Source organism: Hemicordylus capensis, chromosome 4, assembly GCF_027244095.1.
Source record: "Hemicordylus capensis ecotype Gifberg chromosome 4, rHemCap1.1.pri, whole genome shotgun sequence".
In the NCBI taxonomy this organism is placed as follows: Eukaryota; Metazoa; Chordata; class Lepidosauria; order Squamata; family Cordylidae; genus Hemicordylus; species Hemicordylus capensis.
The window spans coordinates 21291281-21312466 of record NC_069660.1 but is presented as its reverse complement, the minus strand read 5'-3'; the positions used below and the strand labels follow the sequence as shown (position 1 = coordinate 21312466).

The 21186-nt window shown below is 45.5% G+C and overlaps 1 long non-coding RNA gene across 6 annotated transcripts in view; it reads left to right on the top strand.

Moving 5' to 3' along the window:
- The window catches only part of LOC128323329 (uncharacterized), a 130291-nt gene that overhangs the window by 13604 nt on the left and 95501 nt on the right, over positions 1-21186 (top strand). For 2 of the 6 annotated variants that reach the window (XR_008306211.1, XR_008306210.1), the window contains exon 1: positions 18055-18745. This is a non-coding gene — a long non-coding RNA (uncharacterized LOC128323329). Of the gene's footprint in view, positions 1-15569; positions 15634-18036; positions 18746-21186 lie in introns of those variants that run through there. The other 4 variants (XR_008306207.1, XR_008306206.1, XR_008306208.1 and 1 more) reach the window with 4 other exon arrangements.

Sequence of the window (21186 nt, the reverse complement as noted above, 5' to 3'; positions counted from 1 at the left end):
CCAGGAATGTGGGAAATGGCCTGGGGAAAGTGAAGAACCTTTTAACACAGTCCATATTTTCACTGGCAGAAAGATGCCAGCTATACACAGCCTTCTTCAGCCAAATGGTATGGGACCACCACACAGACTTAAGACTATGGTAAATGCATGTTACAGCAATTAGATGCACTCTGTGGTTGAGTTGAAACATCCTCTGGAACCCTGGTTTCTTTGACTAACTGTGATTAATTGATATGATTGAAACATAGGCCACATTTGCACGTAACACGGAGCCGCGGGTCCAATGGATGCGTGGTTCCACTCCCCCACCCCCCACCCAAATTTGGACATAACAGAGAGCTCCCTCTCTGCAGTCAGCAAGATTGCAGAGAAGAGGAGAGTAGGAATTGGCTGTGCAGGCTTCCTTCTTCCACGAAGGACAGTTTGCACAGGGAATCACAGCTCGAGCTGAGGGAGGAGCTCTGGTTCCAGGGGACACAGTCTGCAATTCTGAATTTGGACAATTCAGGCTGTGTCAAAACTTGGGTTGCAGCAACGAAACTCAAGCTGCTGGTTCATACAGCATGGATCATGTGGGTGTATAGCAGTGCACCAAAGACATCATGGTGATCATCTACGGGGAAGGTAAGCTGGTTCATGCCTTCCTCCCACAGTCCCCGCTATTCACACATGCCTGTGTGAATAACCTTATAATTGTCTACACAGACTGGCTTTAGCCAGTCCTTTATAGCAGTGACCCTTTTCTTTGGAGATGCACCCATATCCTCTTGCACAGAGGATACTCCTCCAGGGGGTGGGAGGTTCATAGTAGTGGGTTATTTGATCATTAGGGGCATAAAGAGAGGGATCTGTGACCGGTGTGTAGACCTCATAGTGACTTGCCCACCTGGTGCTAAGGTTCTGAATGTCACGCTGCATCTAGGTAGGCAGTGCTGAGAAGGAGTCAGCTGTTGTGATGCACATTGGCAACAACAATGTTGGGAAATGCAGTCAGGAGGTCCTGGAAGCCAAATTTAGGCTGTTAGGTAGCATATTGAAGTCCAGGACCTCCAGGGTAGCATTCTCTGAAGTGCTACCTGTTCCATGCACAGGGACAGCAAGTCAAGCAAAGCAGAGAGGACTTAATGTGTGGATGAGGTGTTGGTGCTGGAAGGAGGGGTTTAGATTTGTTAGGCACTGGGAAACATTTGGGGGAAAGCAAAGCCTGTACAAATGGGACGGGCTCCACTTGAACCAAGATGGAACCAGACTGCTGGAGCTTAAAATAAAAAAGGTCACAGAACAGCTTTTAAAATGATGCCTGGGGAATTGCCGACAGGAACTGGGAGGTATCTGGTTGGGCTAGCAAAATCCCCCAAGGTGCACATGTTTCAGATGAATCAGAAGGCGACAGAGTAGAGACAGGTTGAGCAGAAGGTAACACATGACAGCTTGCCAAAAAGATCAAAGGATGGTAAGGAGGATAGCACACGCCAACATCAGGTGAGGGACTTAGTGTATAGGTGTCTATATATCAGTGCCTGAAGCCTCCGAGCGAAGATGGGTGAGCAGGAGTGCTTGGTTACTAATGAAAACATAGATATAGTCTGTATAATGGAAACCTGGTGGAATGGTGAGAATCAGTGAGATACGGTTATTCCTGCATATAAACTCTTCAGAAGGGACAGGGAGGGGAGGATTGGGGGAGGAGTAGCACTGTACATCAAAGAAGGGATCAATTCCACCTAGAAAACCTAGGTGGACTGGATTCCTCCACAGAATAATTATAGGTAACATTCCGGATCACAATGCTGAGAGTGACCTGGAGTTGGAGAAGCAAATAAGAGAGGCAACAAAGAGAGACAGGGCAGTAATAATGGGTGACTTCAACTTCCCACACATAGACTGGGTAAATTCACATTTCAGGTAATGAAAGAGAGGCCAAATTTCTAGACAAGTTAAATGACTGTGCCTTAGAACAGTTAGTTGTGGGACCAACCAGAGAGATGGCGACCTTGGAATTAATCCAGATTGGTGCCTTGGACCTGATGTGAGATGTCAGAGTTGCAGAACCATTGGGTAGCAGTGACCATAGTGGGATCCAATTCAGCATATATGCAAGTGGAGAATTGTCAAGGAAGTTGAACACAGATGCATTGGACTTCAGAAGAGGAAACTTCTAAAAAATGAGGGGACTGGTAAGAAGGAAGTTGAAAGGGAAAGTCAGGAGAGTCAAATCACCCCAGAAAACATGGAACTTATTTAAAACCACAATACTAGAAGCTCGGTTGGAATGTATACCAAGAAAGGAAGAAAGGTAACACCACGTTCAGGAGGATGCCAGCGTGGCTAACAAGTAGAGTCATGGAAGCTATGAAATTTCCTTCAGAAAATGGAAGTCCTGCCCAAATGAAGGGAACAAAAATGAACATAAATTCTGGCAAAGGAAATGCAAGGAGACGATAGGGGATGCAGAAAGAGAGTTTGAGGAGCACATAGCTAGAAGTGTCAAGGGGAATAACAAAAACTTCTTTAATTATATCAGAAATAGAAAACCTGCCAGGGAGGCGGTTGGCCCCTTAGATGATGGTGTGGAAGGGATTATTAAGGAGGATAAGGAGATTGCAGAGAAGCTGAATGAGTTCCTTGCATCAATTTTCACAGTGGAGGATACTGACCATATACTCTTTCCAAAATTGAGCTTTTCAGGTTTAGTGGCTGAAGAACTGGGCAAATTCTTCAACTGACAAGGGAAGATGTTGTAAACTGTCTTGAAAAGCTAAAAATTAACAAATCACCAGTACCATATGGCATCCATCCAATAGTTCTGAAGGAATTCAAATGTGAAATTGCTGATCTCCCAGCAAAAATATGTAACTAGTCCCTACAATCAGGATCTGTACCAGAGAACTGGAAAGTAGCCAATGTAATTCTGATATTCAAAAAGGGATCCAAGGGGGGTCTGGGAAATTACAGGCCGGTCAGCTTAACTTCAGAACTGGGTAAATTGATGGAAAGCATACTTAAGGACAAAATTGTTAAACATATAGAAGAAAAGGCCTTGCTGAAGGAGAACCAGCATGGCCCTTGCAAGGGCAAGTCTTGCCTCACCAACCTTTTGGAGTTCTTTGAGAGTGTCAACAGGCATGTGGATAAAGGTTATCTGGTTGACATAGTATACTTGGACTTCCAAAAAGCTTTTGACAAAGTTCCCCACCAAAGGCTCTTGAGTAAACTTAGCAGTCATGGAATAAGGGGACAGGTTCATTATTGGATTGCTAACTGGTTGAAGAACAGGAAACAGAGGGTAAGAATAAATGGACAGTTTTCACAGTGGAAAGAAGTAGGAAGTGGGGTCCCCCATGGATTGATACTGGGACCAGTACTTTTTAACTTGTTCATAAGTGATCTAGAAGTTGGGGTAAGCAGCGAAGTGGCCATATTTTCAGATGGCACTAAACTATTTAGGGTAGTGAAATCCTCAGCAGATTGAGGAGCTGCAAAAACATCTCTCCAAACTCGAGTAGGCAACAATATGGCAAATGTGGTTCAATGCAAGCAAGTGTAAAGTGATGCATATTGGTGCAAAGAACCCCAGCTTGACATATACGCTGATGGGATTTGAGTTGTCAGTGACTGACCAAGGGAGAGATCTTGGGGTCGTGGTGGACAGCTCATTGAAAGTGTTGTCTCAGTGTGCTGCAGCTGTGAAAAAGTCTAATAACATGCTAGGAATAATTAGGAAGGAGATTTAAAATAAAAATGCTATATTATAATGCCCTTATACAAATCTATGGTGCAGCTACATCTGGAGTACTGTGTACAGCTTTGGTCACCATATCTTAAAAAGGATATTGTAGAACTAGAAAAGGTGCAGAAGAGGGCAACCAAGATGACCAGGGGCCTGGAGCATTTCCTTATAAAGCTAGGCTGTAGCATCTGGGGCTCTTTACCTTGGAAAAGAAGCTATTAAGGGGAGACATGCTCGAGGTGTATAAAATTATGCATGGAGTGGAGAGTGTGGACAGAGAGAAATTTCTCTCTCTCACACACAATACCAGAACCAGGGGTCACCCCATGAAACTGAAGGTCAGGAAATTTAGAACCGACAAGTGGAAGTACTTTTTCACACAGTACATAATTAATCTATGGAATTCTTTGCCATGGGATGCGGTGAGTGGCTTAGAAAGATTCATGGAGGACAGGTCTATCAATGGCTACTAGTCCGGAGGCTGTGGGCCACCTCCAGCCTCAGAGGCATGATGCCTCTCAATACCAGTTGCAGGGGAGCAACAGCAGGAGAGAGGGCATGCACATACTTCTTGCCTGTGGGCTCCCCAGGGTCATCTGGTCAGCCACTTTATGAAACAGGATGCTGGATTAGATAGGCCTTGGGTCTGATCCAGCAGGGCTGTTCTTATGTTCTTACTCCAAGATTGCAGGCAGGAGTCTCTCTTAGCCCTACCTTGGAGATACCAGGGAGGGAACTTGGAACCTTCTGCATGCAAGCATGCAGGAGCTCTTCCACTGAGCTATGGCCCTATCCCATAAGCAGTATATCTTACATGACTCACACACTTTGCCTCCCATTCAGATGCAAACCAGGGTGGAGCCTGCTTAGTAAAGGGGACAATTCATGCATGCAACCAGCTCTCCTCCTAGCCTCCTCTGAGTTATCCTCTGAACTGATACTAATCTACACAACGTGATTTATTTTGGACAGTCAAATCACAATCTGAACTCAGGGACTGAAGTTGGTTTGTTTCTTTTAATCACAGGCCCTCCTGAAGTCTGTTCCCACAATCATAATTTAATCTTGGTTTGTTTAAGTAGTTCTACTCTAGCATAGAGAAAGGCAGGGAGGTAAGGAGAATAGGGATGTATGAACTGGCTCAACTTTGAGCCAGTTTGACAACAAACTTGGCTGGCTCAAGAACTTGCCCCTGGCTCGCCCTTGAGCAGAACCAGACTTGGTTCGGCTTGAACTCCCCCCTGGCTGGTCTGGAAATTATTATTTTTTAAAAAGAACTCACTGCCTCTGGGAGTCACTGCCACAGCTGTGTTGGGGATATGGTTGTTACCCCTCCCCCTGCCGGCCTCCCCCTTGTCTCAAATTGGCCTCGTTTAGGCATTTCTGGCCATTTCCGGCCCATTCTGGGTCTCTTTGCGCTGGTGGTGGCCATTTTTGGCCCATTCTGGGCCTCTTTGCACTCGTTGTGGCCATTTTGGAGGCTGACATGCATGCTCACTGGCCATCTGCATGATCTCCGTCATGCAGATGGCCAGTGCAAATGCACGGCGGCCTCCAAAATTGCCACCACCAGCGCAAAAAGATCGAAACAGCAGGAAAACTGCCTGAACTGGGCCAATTTGAGACTGGGCGGAGAGGAGGAACTGCTGGAGACCCCCCCACCCCCCATGGACCAACTTGAATGCGAGCTGAACTGGGGGGAGTCTTTTCGGGGGGGGGGCAAACATGCCTGGTTCTGTTCAAGTCTGGTTTGGACTCAAACCAAACCAGGCAAACCGGTTTCATGCACACCCCCAAAGGAGAAGGGTATGCAGTACTCCAAATGTGGCTACACCATAGATTATAATACCAGCATTTTTATTTTCAATCCCCTTGCAAATGATCCCTCCCATGGAATTTGCCTTTTTCACAGCTGCTGTGCACTGAGTTGACGCTTTCAGTGAGCTGTCCACCACAACCCCAAGATCTCTCCCCTGGTCAGTCACGGACAGCTCAGTCTGTTTCAGAGTGATTACTTGATTTATAAGGAATTAAACAAGAGGCTTAACTTTAGTTGCAGAAACAACATCTGAATTAGTTATTATTTCTTAATACTAGCTAACAATGTAACAGTCACTTCTGCAAGAGGGGAAAGCAAAACCAACTGAATTGTAAAACAACCAATCAACAGAATGGAAGAATGATTCCATCTCAAGGTCTTAGCATAGATACATACATATAGTGGTATGCATGCCTTGAACAAGAAGGGAGACAATACTTATTTACACAGTAAATTCCAACACAGACCGCATCAGTATATATGTGAAGTTGGATGGGTTGGGGTTTTTTTTGCTCCAATATGCATCACTTTACACTTGCTTACATTGAACCGCATTTGTGATTTTGTCTCCTATTCACCCAGTTTGGAGGTCATTTTGGAGCTCCTCGGAATCTCTTTTGGATTTCACTACCCTAAACAGTTTAGTGTAATCTGGAAATTTGGCCACTTTACTGGTTACTCCAACTTCTAGATCATTTATGAACAAGTTAAAGAGCACTCATCCCAGTACAGATTCCTGAAGGACCCCACTCTTACTCCCTTCTGTTGTAAAAGCTGTCCATTTATTCCTACCCTTTGTTTTCTGTCCTGGTTAATTGATTAACCAGTTTCCAATCCACAATTGAACCTGTCCCCTTATCCCATGACTGCTAAGTTTACTCAAGAGCCTTTGGTGGTGAACTTGTCAAAAGCTTTTTGGAAGTCAACTGGATCACTTTATCCTGTTGACATTCTCAAAGAACTCCAAAACGTCAGTGAGGCAAGACTTACCCTTGTAGAAGTCATGCTTGTTCTCCTTCACAAGACCTGTCCTTCTATATGTTTAAAGATTTTGTCCTTAAGTATGCTTTCCATCACTTTACCCCGCACAGATGTTAAGCTAACCAGCCAGTGGCTTCCCGGATACCCCTTGGATCCCTTTTTAAAAATCAGAATTCATTAACTACTTCCCAGTCCTCTGATACAGAGCCTGATTGTAGGGACCAGTTACATATCTTTGCTAGGAGATCAGCAATTTCATATTTGAGTTCCTTCAGAACCCTTAGATGGATGCCATCTGGTCCTGGTGATTTGTTAATGTTTAGTTTTTCAAGACAGTTTAGAACATCTTCCCTTGTCACCCCAAATTGTCCCAGTTCTTCAGCTTCCAAGCCTGAAAAGAGCAGGTATAACGTCAGTATCCTCTGCCGTGAAGACAGATGCAAAGAACCCATTCAACACCTCTGCAATCACCTTTTCTTCCTTAATAATCCCTTTTATGCCCTCATTATCTAAGGGTCAAAATGTCTCCCTGACAGGTTTTCTGCTTCTGATATATTTAAAGAAGTTTTTGTTCTTCACCTTGACACTTCTAGCTATCTGCTCCTCAAATTTTTCATCTCTTATTGTCTCCTTGCATTTCTTTTGTGAGAAATGTGTTCTTTTATATTGTGCCAATACTATCATATATACATTTGGCACACCTCTTTCTACATCTTTCCACCACTGACTCCCACCCATGTTCCAGGCCAGCTCTTTTCTGTGTCTCCCTCTATCTCCCCAGGGATACTCTAGGCAATGCCTTTTCCATGGCCAGAAGGGGGTGGTCTGCTGCGTCTTTTTGATCAGCCCTGCTGGTGCTCGACACTATAAGCAATGCCTTTTGCACTGACTAATAGGTTGCTAAAAGCAACAACACTGCTGTTGCCATCAGCAGACAACTGGTGAAAGTGCTGATGGGAGCACCAGAGATACTTTTGAGAGCTCTCTTTAGGCAGATTCAAGGCTTCGAGCCTTACTTGTGTTCCTGGCTTCAACCATGCTTATCAGAAATATGTTCTAGGCCAGGGATATTCAAATGTGTTTTGGAATGCATTTGGGGTTCCTTAGAAATTGAAGTTGCTTAGAATTATCAGGGGGTTCTCACTGAGAAGGTGGAAGGAAAGCTTCTCTGGAATCCAGGCTGCCCATCACCAGTGGCATAGCCACCACTGGACAAGGAGGGACAAATCTCCCTGGGCTGCTGGCGTCAGAGGGTTTGCCATGGCACCCCCTCCCCCAGGGCATCCCCTTGTCCTCCTCCCACACCAAGCTGGCAAACGAAGCATGTTGGCTTGGAGTGAGAGGTCCAGCCCTTTCCCCACTCCTTCCCAGCCAACGAATGAAGCACCTCACTCAGAGCAAGGGAGGGAAAGAAAGCACCCAGCTGGATTTTCGTTTGCCAGCTGGGAAGGAGTGAGAGAGAGGTTGTGGAGCCCTGCTTCTGGGTGATGGCCACCCCCTGAGGCTATTCCCACGGTCTGCAAAAATCAGGCTAAGGGAGCCTAGCCCGATTTTTGCATACCATGTGAACCACCGGGCTTGGCTGCGAGCCCGGTGGTTCCTGAGCGGGTAACCCGCTCAAGTAACCCTCCCCTTAAACCCGTTTTTTTGCTCGTGAGTTGCCGTGGTGCGGCTCCATGCCGCGGCTACTCATGAGTAAGCCAAGATGGAGAAGAAGCAAGATGGGGGAAGAGAGGAGGGAAGAGCCAGGGAAAACAGTGTGTTCACATCACCGGGAAGAGTTGAGGGTATGGATGTGCAAAAGTCCAGGGAGGCAGCTCACCATGCTGTCTCAGATGCCTGCAGGCGGACCTGGATCGGCCCTGGCTCTGCCGCTTTCCTCAGTTCCCTGTGTCTACTATTCATGCCCTGCCCATGCTCACCTTGGAAGTGGTTTGGGGCTGCACAGAGCTGCATTTCTCCGTCTCGTCCCTAGTTTCCCACTTCTGCCATGCCTAAGCGCAAGTGTGAGAGCAGCGGAGATATCAATATGATTGTCAGAATACCTAGATATAAAGAATAACTCACAGAAGTGTGGGGGAGGAGCTCCCACAAGACAGGATTTGAGGTCTTGCTTGGTACAGAAGTTCAATGCTGGTTTAAGGAGCATGGGGCCACTTCCATGATCAGAATCCATGGGTGCTCTAAGAGATGCAGCTGTAAGTGTTTTGATCATCCTTACATGATTAATATGATGAATATTGATATTTAACTTTTCAACAAAAGTTCCCAGAGCGGTTTAAATAGATATGTATGAATGAATGCATGTATGCATGCATGCATGAAATGGCTCCCTATCCCCAAAGGGCTCACAACCTAAAAAAAGAAACATAATATAGACACCAGCAACAGCTACTGGAGGGATGCTTGCTGGGGGTGGGTAGGGCCAGTTGCTCTCCCCCTGCTAAATAAAGAGAATCAACACTTTAAAAAGATGCCTCTTTGCTCAGTTAGCAGGAGAGGGCTAATCATTCTCCTCATTAATATGGACTGTACCTTCTAAACAAACTTGAGGAGGGGCCACAGCTAAGTGGTAGAGTACCATTTCAGTACAGGAAGTCCCGGGTTTGCTTGCTTGCTTGCTTGCTTGCTTGCTTGCTTTATTAAATTTTTATACCGCCCTTCCAAAAGGCTCAAGGCGGTTTACATTAAAACACCATTAAAATCAATTAACAATTAAAACAGAAATTAGAAAACTGCATAAAATAATAATTAACAATGAACACATCATAAAACACCAATTAAATAGCCAAAACAATTTAAAAACAAGTTTTTAAAAAGCTGAGAAAGCTTGGCTGAAGAGATGTGTTTTCAAAAGTTTCTTAAAAATTGCCAGAGATGGGGAGGCTTGGAGATGCTAGAATTTTTAGCATCTCCAATTAAAAGTAGCAGGTGATAGAAACTATGAGGCTGTTATCATGCGCAGCCTAATGTGGCCTGGGGATGCCCAGCCCTGGTTAGGCTGCGTATAACATTCACTGGGATTGTGCTCAATGTCGGTGGCAGGGCAGTGCCACCCAGCACTGCTGTTTACCCTGGCTATTAGCTGAAGTTAAGGGAGAGAGTGCCCCCTTACCTGCTTGTGTGTTCGCTGGGGCTATATTTAGCACCACTGGTCACAGAGACTTGCCCGTCTCTTGAGGGAATGCCCTAATGCAACAAGTGTGTTGCACATTGTATTGTGGGATTCACAGAGGCCAGAATAACAAGTTCTGGCACCAGATCCCTCTGCCCTGCTCCATGCTTAAGAACATAAGAACAGCCCTGCTGGATCAGGCCCAAGGCCCATCTAGTCCAGCATCCTGTTTCGCACAGTGGCCCACCAGATGCCGCTGGAAGCCACAGGCAGGAGTTCAGGGCATGCCCTCTCTCCTGCTGTTACTCCCCTGCAACTGGTACACAGAGGCATCCTGCCTTTGAGGCCGGAGATGGCCCACAGCCCTCTGACTAGTAGCCATTAATAGACCTCTCCTCCATGAAGTTATCCAAACCCTTCTTAAAGCCATCCAGGTTGTTGGCTGTCACCACATCTTGTATCAGAAAATCCCACAAGTGGATTATGTGTTGGGTGAAAAAGTACTTCCGTTTGTTGGTCCTAGATTTCCTGGCAATCAATTTCAAGGGATGGCCCCTGGTTCTAGTGTTATGGGAGAGGGAGAAGAAAATCTCTCTATCCACTTTCTCCACATCTTGCATGATTTTATAGATCTCTATCATGTCTCCCCGCAGTCGTCTTTTTTCTAAACTAAAAAGCCCCAGGTGTTGTAGCCTTGACTCATAAGAAAGGTGCTCTAGGCCCCTGATCATCTTGCTTCATGGAGCAGGGCTGCTTGTGTGGGAGTGTGGAGTGCACTCCCACCACCAATCCCTCAATCGTCTGTGGGGAAGGTAAGCTTTTTGCAGCCTTCCTCACCTCTCCTGCTCACCTGCTCTTGGCGAACATGAGAATCACCCCTACTTCTGCCTGAGACCCTGGAGAACTGCTGTTAGTTAAAGACAACACTGAGGTGGATGGAGCAATGTTCTCTAACTCAGTAAAGGGCAGTGCCATACATTACTCTCTTTCCCCACTGCTCCAACATTCCCTGATGGCAGACAAGGGCATTTGGCATATCCATTTGACTCTGCTTTAAAAAGAGAGAGGAAGAGAATCATTATTCTCTCCAAAGACTCAGGACCGGCATCATGTGGGCAGTTTTGAAAAGGCTCTTTGCCATCCTCACCCCTACGCTTGGTATATTTAGCCGTGACCTAGAAATACCATCCTTTTGAGGGCTGAAATTGTGATTCAGACAGTCTGCTGACTAGCTTAGACGTGACCCTCTTATCTGGGCAGAAACTGCCAACGATGCCAAATCGCAGCTGATGCAAAAGGTGGGAGAAAGCTGGGGAAACAGCAAACCTAAGCAAATACAGTGGGGTTAAAAAACAAAACAAAACACCAACGCCGTCCAGCAATAGATATTTCACATAATTGAGGGTGCTTACATTATATATGTATTTGCCACAGATATTGCCCTTCTCCTGCAGAAGTGATGCAATGATATAAAATAATAACTCAGTGGTCACTGAGTATATTGCTTCATGTACTCCTTTCCCCTGATCAGGGAGACATTCTAGGCCAGAAGTGGTTGGACTTCAGGCTTGCAGGATCTACTTTAATGTTTACTAGAATCTGAGGCCCTCCAGTTGGATCCAGGTGCAAAATACTGGCAGGAGAGCAGAACCATATACAAAATGGTGACTCAGAAGGAGAGTCAAATTACCTCATGCATGCCATGAGCCATACGCAGGGCTAAGTGCATTTGCAAATAGAAATCTTAATCTACATCTGAGTGAGATCAGGGAATAACATGATATCTGTTGTCTTGTTTTTATGCTTGTTTTTAGCTTGATGTTTTTACTGCTTTTTATTGTATGTTTTAATTTTTGTAAACCGCCTTGGGGTTTTCTTTTAATGAAAGGCGGTATAGAAATGTAAAAATAAATAAATAAATAAATAAATAAATAAATAAATATTCTAAAGCTGGCCAGCAGAGCTGCACAAAGACCTGGTCAGAGGCAACCTATTAATGCTCAGATTATGCAGGCACTTTTTCAGACAGTGACTTTACTGCAACTTTACTTGGGAGTGTGGCTGTGCGTTCACATATTTAGCCAGATTCACGCTGAAGTCTGTGAGATATATCAGAGAGCACTTCACACATGATTCGGGTTTCCCCCTCCGTATTGGAACCTAGCTCGATTTATGCCTGGGGTAAAAAAAAAAATCCTCTTTTTGCATTGGAGTATCCATTATGTCCATTATTATTGCAGTAAAGCCTTGAGGTAAACCCAACTGTCTGAAAAGCCTCCTGGGAGTTGTTCACACATGCCTTCATGCCCCAGGGTATCTGAAGAGCTAATCTGCTTTGCAGCAGATTCGCAAAATGTTTAATTCAGAGATTAAATGGGACAGTCCACATGGGGCCAATTCCTCTCTGCAATCCCTGCGAGCTTTTCCCCGTGTGTGTTCCTACAGCTTGCTCAGGGTTTTTGTCTCCAACCAGTCACAGGCGAGAGACCTTTTTGTTGTTGTTAGTTTGACAGAGGGAGCAAGAGGGAGTGTGTGCAGAGCGAAACTCTGGAGGGGAATGTGTCCCTCGAGAGTGGGGAATGGCAGACCACGTGACACTTAGCTAGATACCTGTTCATTGCTGCTGCTGCTTCTTCTGAGCTACCCCCCTGTGGGAATGAACCACAGCACCTTCTTGACAGAAGAGCGGGCACCGGAGGGTTAAGAAGAAGTCATCCCAGGTGGCTTGTCATGGAGAGAAGGGGTTGCCGAAATGCACTGAAGCTTTTGTGCAGCTTTCTCTCTTTCTGCCTCTCTCTATCTGTGCTATTGCAAGGGAAGCAGAATGAGGCTGCGGAGAGGAGGAGGAGGCTTCATGAAGGAACTTTATGCTTGTGAGCTGAGAAGCGTGTATCCTGACTGGACAAAGATCTATTATTTAGAGCTCAGAGACTTTAGTGGGAAGAAGCAGCTGCTCCCCCACTGAATCTTTTGCAGAAAACTTGCGTTTTCCCTAGTGTCTCCAACTCGACCCGCCTCCTCCCCCCAGCCAGTGATCACATACTGACTGCCTAGTGACATCTTGCATGCTCCTCCCCTCTTCCCCTTGCTCCGTGGTGGCCTGGTGGCAGCAGTGAATCCTCTGAGGAGGGAGGGGGCTGTTCCACCCCGCATCCAGCCCCCTTGCTTGGCTTTCAGTTGGATTCAGATGGCATTTTGCTCAGTGCTTGGGAGATGGGAAGTAATGATAGCTGGCACCTGAACTGAACTCTGTGTCCCCCACCCCCACCCCACCCCCAGCGCTTGCAATTGCAAATCACTCAGAGCAGACAACAGAGCTGTCAAACTCCCCTTCTTTGTCTTTTGAAAAAAGCCGAATTACTGCCAATGGCCACTCCACACATCTTGGGAGAAGCGCCAGGGAATACCAGAAAGCTCCGCTTTAAAAAAAAAAAAAAAAAAAAGGCTGCTGCAAATAAAGGATCCCCCCCACCCCAGACATAATTCGGACCAAGCAAGAATGTGCAGTAATCCTTAACAGTAATTTGGGGGAAAGTAGAGTTGGGTGTGTACTCATCCCTGATAGCCTGCAGGTAAACAAAACTAATATATGGACTTGCACACTCCATCTGGAGTGGATTCAAATTAAAACCCCTGTCTGTGAAACCTCCTGGTGAGGAGGATTATTGAGGCCAAGAGACAATCAATTAGCATAACACCTGCCATTGTCACTTGTTCCGGTCTGGCCCGGAGGGTCCAGGAATCAGACGTACTGTCCAAGATGTAGAAAAAGTGCCATCCTGGATATGAAATGTCCAAGAATTTGAGTGGGAATGTTGCTTTAATTAATTTTACCCATTTTTTTCCTAGCGCTTTTCTCCAGGCATTGTAGCTACAAGGTGCCAGTGTTTAAAAGCCTCATATTCTTGCCCTTTCTCTTTTACCAGTGCTGTTGACTGGCTATGGAGGCTCTGTCTCTATGGCTCAGTAAACCCCTTCCCCTAATTTCTGGATCATCTTTAGAGTGAGCAAAGGTAGTAGTGGGTTTCTGGGTTTAGCTATGAAGTATTTGGACAGAGAGAGCCTCCATTTCAAGCATGAACACCACCCTGAGTTCTTTGGAGAAAGGAATTGTGTCACAACACACTGATGGTTATGATTTGTTTACATAGTGCCGCTCATGTACATGCACTTCGCAAAGAACTGGAGGATAGAACACGGTAAGTCCCAAGAGGCTTACAATCTAGATATTGACACAAGGGATGCAACAGTGGATGGGGAGGGAATTGGAGGCACTACTAAACAGGGGGGATGTGATATTATTTCAATTGCATATACATGCATATTTGCATTACTGTAGAATATGAAGTTGTGTCAACCATGTTTTCTTTTTCCACTTCTCTCCACCCTCCCGCTCCCCACACTTGCTCTTGGTTTGCACTTCACCATACAAACCTTGTATGAACCATGCTTCATACAAGCCTGGGGATTTCCCAGATGGCAAATTTACTTCAAAGTTCCCCAGGCGTGGTGGGTGTGCATTCACACATTGGGGTGATGGATTTACCTTGAAGACCATGTGATGTATTGAGGAACACTCCATACATGATTTGGGTTGTGCATCAGAGCTTAGCCCCAATTATCCCAGTACAAAAAAGTTCTACTTTCCACAGTGGCTTATTGGGATATGTAGAAGTACCCCCATGTTTCTTCTGAGATTTATGGTGGGGCCATAGTGATAGAATGGTGACATTTTTTTTTGCATTAAAAAAAAAATGCTGGGTGATCTTGCAGAACACCAGCAAGGCCACCGTCTTTGCTGAGTTGGTAGTCTTCCACAAGATCATTGACCACCAGGGAAAAAATAAAATGAAAGAGAAAGAAAGAAGCCCACCTCTGTGCTTTTCTTCCCACCAAGCTGGCTTGATTTGCTCTCCCCGCCTTCTCTGCAGCTGCTTTCTGGTCAGAAGGACGGGTGAGGTGGGGAGGCCGCCAGATGGGTGATCTTGCAGAAGACCCCCTAAAAATAACTTTAAACAAATATTATTATCTTAAAAAAAATATTCATTGAAACAAAAGTTTTTAGAAGTACACACCATGCATAAGAACATGAGAAGAGCCCTGCTAGATCAGGCCCAAGGCCCATCTAGTCCAGCATCCTGTTTCACACAGTGGCCCACCAGATGCCACTGGAAGCCTACAGGCAGGAGTTGAGGGCATGCCCTCTCCCCTGCTGTTCCTCCCCTGCAACTGGTACTCAGAGGCATCCTGCCTTGGAGGCTGGAGGTGGCCTATATAGCCCTCTGACTAGTAGCCGATGATAGACCTCTCCTCCATGAAGTTATCCAAACCCCTCTTAAAGCCATCCAGGTTGTTAGCATGCATAGTGGGGTGGGTGGGTGAAGGAGGTGCGGCATCCCACCTACTCTAGAAAGCCATTGGCCAGAGAAAGACACAGGAGCAAGTGGTATAAATGGTCCACAGGGGAAATCAGAAAGGAACAAAGGGGGCACCACATCAAAAGCAGCCCTATGCAAACGCCCCCCAGAATCACCATCATTTTGGCTTCAGGCTGTGGCTTTTATGTGACTAATGATTTGTTGCGTATTTCCATGATTAAGCCTGCCATCTGGGAAACCCCCTGGTCTGGCATGCTGGGACCGTGAAGTGGTTTGGATCCATGTCCAACCTTCTTCCAGACATCCTTAGAGATGCTCTCTAGTATCTTTCATTCCATCTTCTTCTCCTTTCCTCTTTAGTAGTATCTTAGCAGACTTACAAAATCTCACACATGATGACAAATAAAACAAATTCCACTCTCCATTCCAGAATCAATCAAGAAACCTGATGCACAATGCTCCCCTTCTCCCCCAAATCATCTGAATCTGTTTGAATCCTAGATTTCAGTCTGAGATCTCCCCAACAGCTCTCTTTGATTTCACTAGGCATGGAGCCAGAAGTACCAAGCGTATCCAGACAGCCGGTTGGACTCTAGTCAGACATCCAAAGGTGAAATCTTATCTGAGAAAACAGGAGGGGATGCAGATGGTGTCTACAAACTGCCCCGGTAATACAGTCAGAGAGTTTAAGTAGGAAAAAGCCTAAATCCAGTCTGGAGAAGAAAGAACACAAGGTTCAACACACAGGTTTAATGAATAATTACAAGTTCTTTATAGGGCCTATGAGCTGTAATTTATCTTCCATCCTTTAAAAAAAAATTGATATAGAATCACAAATGCACAAGAAGTCAGGGAAGAAGATCAATTTCCTGCAAATGCTTATGCAGTGCAGATAGTCTTTGTGGATCTTAAGTGCCCCAATTGATACTGTCTTTCATAGAATATTAACAAGATTGTCCCTGTATTCTCCCTCTCCAACCTACCTCTTTTCTAGTACATCAGGCAGTCTGTTAGGGTCATTCAGGCATCCTGGAGACTTGAATGAACAGTGCAGCTAGTTTTCTGTAAAGCTTTGCAATCATACGGGCCTTGGTTATATTAAAGTCCAGCTCTCACTCTCACCCTGCCTGATGGCTATCTGCACACCGATACCACCTGTTGTGTGAAAATCTTGCCATTATATTTTAAGAGGGAGAGATGAGCAGGTTTTTGTGTTGCTGGCATTGCAGTGTGAAGCCTCTAGCTTCAGAGAGGGTCTGTCTCGAATTCAATCCCTGACCAGTGGTGGCATCAGGAAAACAGAAGGGGCAAAGTTCAGGAGTGAGCAAAGTGTGTCTCACATGTTAGATTCCTGAAAGTGAAGTAATAGAATATTGAACATTGAAACTCTCATCTTGAACATATTTTCTCTGGAATAAATATTATTGATTTTGATGAAGTTAATTTAGGGGATATATAAATTATTTTTTATGTTACAAGTATTAACCAAACAAATCCAATAAGGACAACAGAGCTTTAAGCAGCCTAGAGTTCCTACACAAACATTTTTGATGTCCAAATTAGGCAGACAGAACACAGTAGTGATGTATTTGTTTCCGCAACAGTTACTTGAGGCAAACTGACGCAAAACATATATGCAATGATCTACAGAAGTAAATCTGCCAATTATTATTAAATTCTGCAAAAATGGTTTAAACAAATTAAAGGTTGAGGGTTTGGGAGAGTCTGTTTTATTTTGTGAGTATAGCTGTCAACCATACTGTTCCTCAGATAGGTCTTAAGTTGATGCAGATATGAAAATATTCATTCCCTGCCAGCAAATGTTGCATAATAATCTGGAGCTGCCCTAGGATCATATTATACCCATTCTGAAAGAGCTTCACGGGCTACCAATTTCACGGGCTACCACGGGCAAGCGATATCCAGGTCCAGTTCAAGGTGCTGGTTTTGACTTTAAAGCCCTTAAGGGTTTGGGCCCTGGATATCGCTTGCTCCCAAGGGTTTCTGCCCACTTGACAAGATCATTGGAGGGGGCTATGCTCCATGTGCTGACGATGAGAGAGGCTTGGTTATTGAGCATGCGGGACAGGGCCTTCTCAGTCATTGCCCCCAGGCTTTGGAATGCTCTCCCAGCTGACATCCGCTTCTCAGTCTCCTTGACAGTATTTAGGAAAAAAGTAAAGATGTGGCTCTTCACCCAGATTGTTGAATGAAAGTATTGTTTTTACTGCTGCTGATGTTTTATATATTATTATTTTTAAAAAATATGTTTAAATTTTTAAATAGTGATTTTATTTTTATATTTATATTAACCCTGCTAACTTGGCAAAGAGGCACCTTTTAATGTGGTGATTCTCTTTATTTAGCAGGAGGAGAATAACTGGCCCTATCCACTCACAGCACAGTACCTCTAGTGACTGTTGCTGGTGTCTGTCTTTATTTTTCTTTCTTTATTGTTAGATTTATATACCACTTTTCATTAAAAACAATCCCAAGGCAGTTTACAAAAGTTAAAACACATATAATTAAAATGACAGTTAAAAGTATTAAGCTAAAAATATAAAAACAACTCTGATTTAAAATATATATTATACAAACACAACAAAACTATACATGGATAAAAACACAGAGAAGCAGCAATAAAAAAATCATGTAAAGGCCTGGATAAAAAGCCAAGATTATGTTTCTTTTTAGATTGTGAGCCCTTTGGGGACAGGGGTCCACCTTATTTATTTATTATTTCTCTGTGTAAACCGCCCTGAGCCATTTTTGGAAGGGCAGTATCGAAATCGAGTAAATAAAAAATAATAATTACCTGTACTTTTGTATTTTATTTATATATTGTTTTAACTACATTGTAATCTGCTTTAAGAACATCGGTACCTTTGTATTTTAATTATGCATTGTTTTAATTATATTGTAAACTGCTTTGAGATTATTTTAATGAAAAGTGGTATATAAATTGGAAAACAAACAAAGCACTATGAAACTTAGAATGAGAAATGTGCTTTTTCTTTAAGGGTCCAGCAATGAAGGGGGCAGACTAGTTGTTTGAGGGGACATCCTTGTCCCCCCTCTGGAGTCACCGATGTGACTCTGACATCTGCAGGCAGAGTTGGGAAAGACTCCTGTTTAAAAACCTGGAATGCTGCTACCAGACAATGTAGACAATTCTGGGTTAGATGGACCAATGACCTGATTCATATATTTATTTTGTGTTCCCCAAGGTTCTGTATTAGGACCAGTACTTTTTAACTTGTGTAGGTGCCCCAGGATCTTGACCCTTGTGGGACCCCTTTTTGTGCAGGCTCCATTTCTGTTTCTTTCTCTGGAGGCCTCAGAGTCTTTTGGGGAGGGAGTTTGTGGCACCCATGTTCCTCCCCCAGCCAGGTGAACTCCTTGTTGAGCCTCTCTCCAGAGGGCCTCAACCTGTGTGCCTGGAGAAACCGCCTTCATAGCTCCGCCCCTAGAAGTCCCGCCCACACAAGTACTTCCAGTTCCACCAATACCAGTTCCATTGGCCCCGCCTGCAGGCTCAGCCCATTGGCTCTTGAGCCTGCCATGGAGCTGCCTGGAGGCCCGATGCTGTCCAGTGGCACAGTTGCTCACACCTGGGCATCAGCAACACACACCGGGTTCATCAAGCCCTACGGCTCACGGTTCTGCAGCTAGGCCGGAGGAATAAGGGGATCCTGCTGCTGCCAAGGCCAACCCAGGAACAAGTGAGTCCTTCACGCTGGGCCTGGCAAGCCCCCCAACAACATGTTTATAAATTATGTGAATTTAGAGGTGGGCAGGGAGGTGTCCAAGTTTTCAGATGACAGCTGGAGGTTTCCCAAACAGCGATTTACTTCTGCTTCGCTATGCATAGGATAGGGGGGAGTTCACACAGTGGAGGGATTTACAGTGACTTTAACACAGTAACAGCAAAGTGTCAATCATACAGCCAACAGCTTTTTTCATGGATTCATGATGATTGGTCCTTAATACATATATAAGTACGTTTTTAAAAAGTTGCACTTCGGGAGAGTGTTGGAAACGGCAGTGTCCCATTTTTGCTGTGTTGTATTTATTTGCTTGTTTGCTCCATTTTTATATCGCCTTTCTGCCTTGACAAAGGCATCCAAAGTGGTTTAAAATACTAAAACAAAGAAATTACATAAGATTAATAAAATGTCTCAGGCTGTGGGTGTTTCCAGGAGCCGAGGGCAAAAGCTCGCTTGCTTGTCTTCAAGAAAGGACAAGAACAGAAGGCGGCCTCCTTTCTTGCCTTCCTCTCAGGGCATATAAGTATTCTAATGCTCCTGGGAAAGTGGGAGAAAGGCCGCCCCTACAGTCCTCACAGGCCAGAATTGGTTTCTATGGGAGCCAACAGTTCTTCAGTTCTCTGCAATAGACTGGGAAGCACCCCCTCCCCTGCTGGCATTACATATACTGGCTGATCCGGAGCAGAGCATCTGCATCCCTAGTTCATCACTGCTTTCTCCCTCCACCCCTGCCGCATTCTTCCCCCACCCGTTTCCTCCCCCCCCCACAGCCGCCTCCTCTTCCTTCTCCTCCTTCTTTTTCTTCCCCGCCCACCTGCCCCCATCTTATTTTGTGCCGCCTGCCACTGCCGTTTCCTGGCTGCCGGCTGGCCAGCCAACTGCTGGTCCTGGCCATCCACTTCTCTGCCAGGCCCACCTGCCATTCGCTGCCACTCCCTCCCGCCCGCCTGCTGTTAGTGGCTGCTCCGGCCTGCCGTTCGCAGCTGCTTCGGCTGCCGGGCCTGCCTGATGGTCACGGCCGCTTCGGCCGGCCGCCTGTTGGGCCACCTGCCGTTCTGCCTGCCTGTCAGGCCACCTGCTGCTCCAACCGACCGCCTGCTGGTTGGGGCCGCTCACCTGTTTGCCCAGTTGCGGCTGGGCGCCCACCCGCCTCCGCCTTCTTTGGCTGCCACCACCGCTGCCATATTTTTTTCTCTTGCCCTTCCCATGGCAATCTAGCAGCTCTCCGAACTTTCGCGAGAGCTGCCACACATGAGATTAGCCACAGTTATGTCTTAGAGAAATAAATATAAAGAAGATATTCCCCTGCTGCTCTCACACACTGTCAGTGGTGTAGCTGTCATGGGTGTGTGCTCAGTGCAAGGAACTCCTGGCTCTCAGAGAACAGGTTTGTTCCCTCAAAGCCAAGGTGGCTGACCTGGAGAAACTCAGGGAGGCAGAGTGGTGTGTGGGTGAGATCTTCAGGGATGTGATAGAGGCATCCCACTCCCAGGCTGACAGCTCCTCTTCTGGAGAATGAAGGTCTCAGGGAAGGAGGATTTCAGGCTGAGGAAGAGGGAAATGCTCCCTTAGAAGGGACCTCTTCCTTGGTCGATGTGCCCATACCATCCGGGATGTGGGAGGGGTGGGGCAAGGAAGGATGCTGGTTGCAAAAGCCATACAGTGAATGTTACACATGAGTAAGCCCACTGTTTCCAATGGGTCTATGCACAGGTAACAGCCGCAGAGTGATATGAGCTACTCAAATCTAGCAGCAGCCAGCACCACCCCCAAAATAGAAAACAGCCCATGGCTGGTAAAAGACAGCTCACAGTGTCCAGCCAGCCCAGAAGGAAACTATTAGGGAAGAAAACAGACAATCTGCTGTGAGGGAGGGAACTTCCTGCTTCCTCTTCTTGGCTGCTGCAGCTTCCTCCCCGTGCTGCTAGGGATGGACGGATTAACTTTAAATTAAAGATACCAAATTCTGCCATCCTCCACTACCTGTGTGCTAAATTTCAGAGCTCTCTGCCCAGCCATTACTGCTCACTGAATTTTTTCTCTTTTCCCCATAGACTTTTTGGTTTAAAAAGGTGTCCTTGTGCACTCATGCTATTGCAAAGTGAGTAAAACAATACAGAAATCCTTTTGAAGTAGCACAGTTGCACAAGAACACCTTTTAAAACCAAAAAGTATTTAGGGAAAAGAGAAAAAAATCACAGTGTGGTAATGGCTGGGCAGCAAGCTCTGAAAACTGACACATAGGTAGTGGAGGATGGCCGGACACTGTATTTTTAATTTCAAGGATATCAGTCTAGGTACTGATTTTTAAAGATTTTTAAAAAATTCAGTGATTCTTGGACATGAAGTTATTTTTTACTGTGATTCTCTGGTTAGTGTGATTTCAGCTTAGTTAT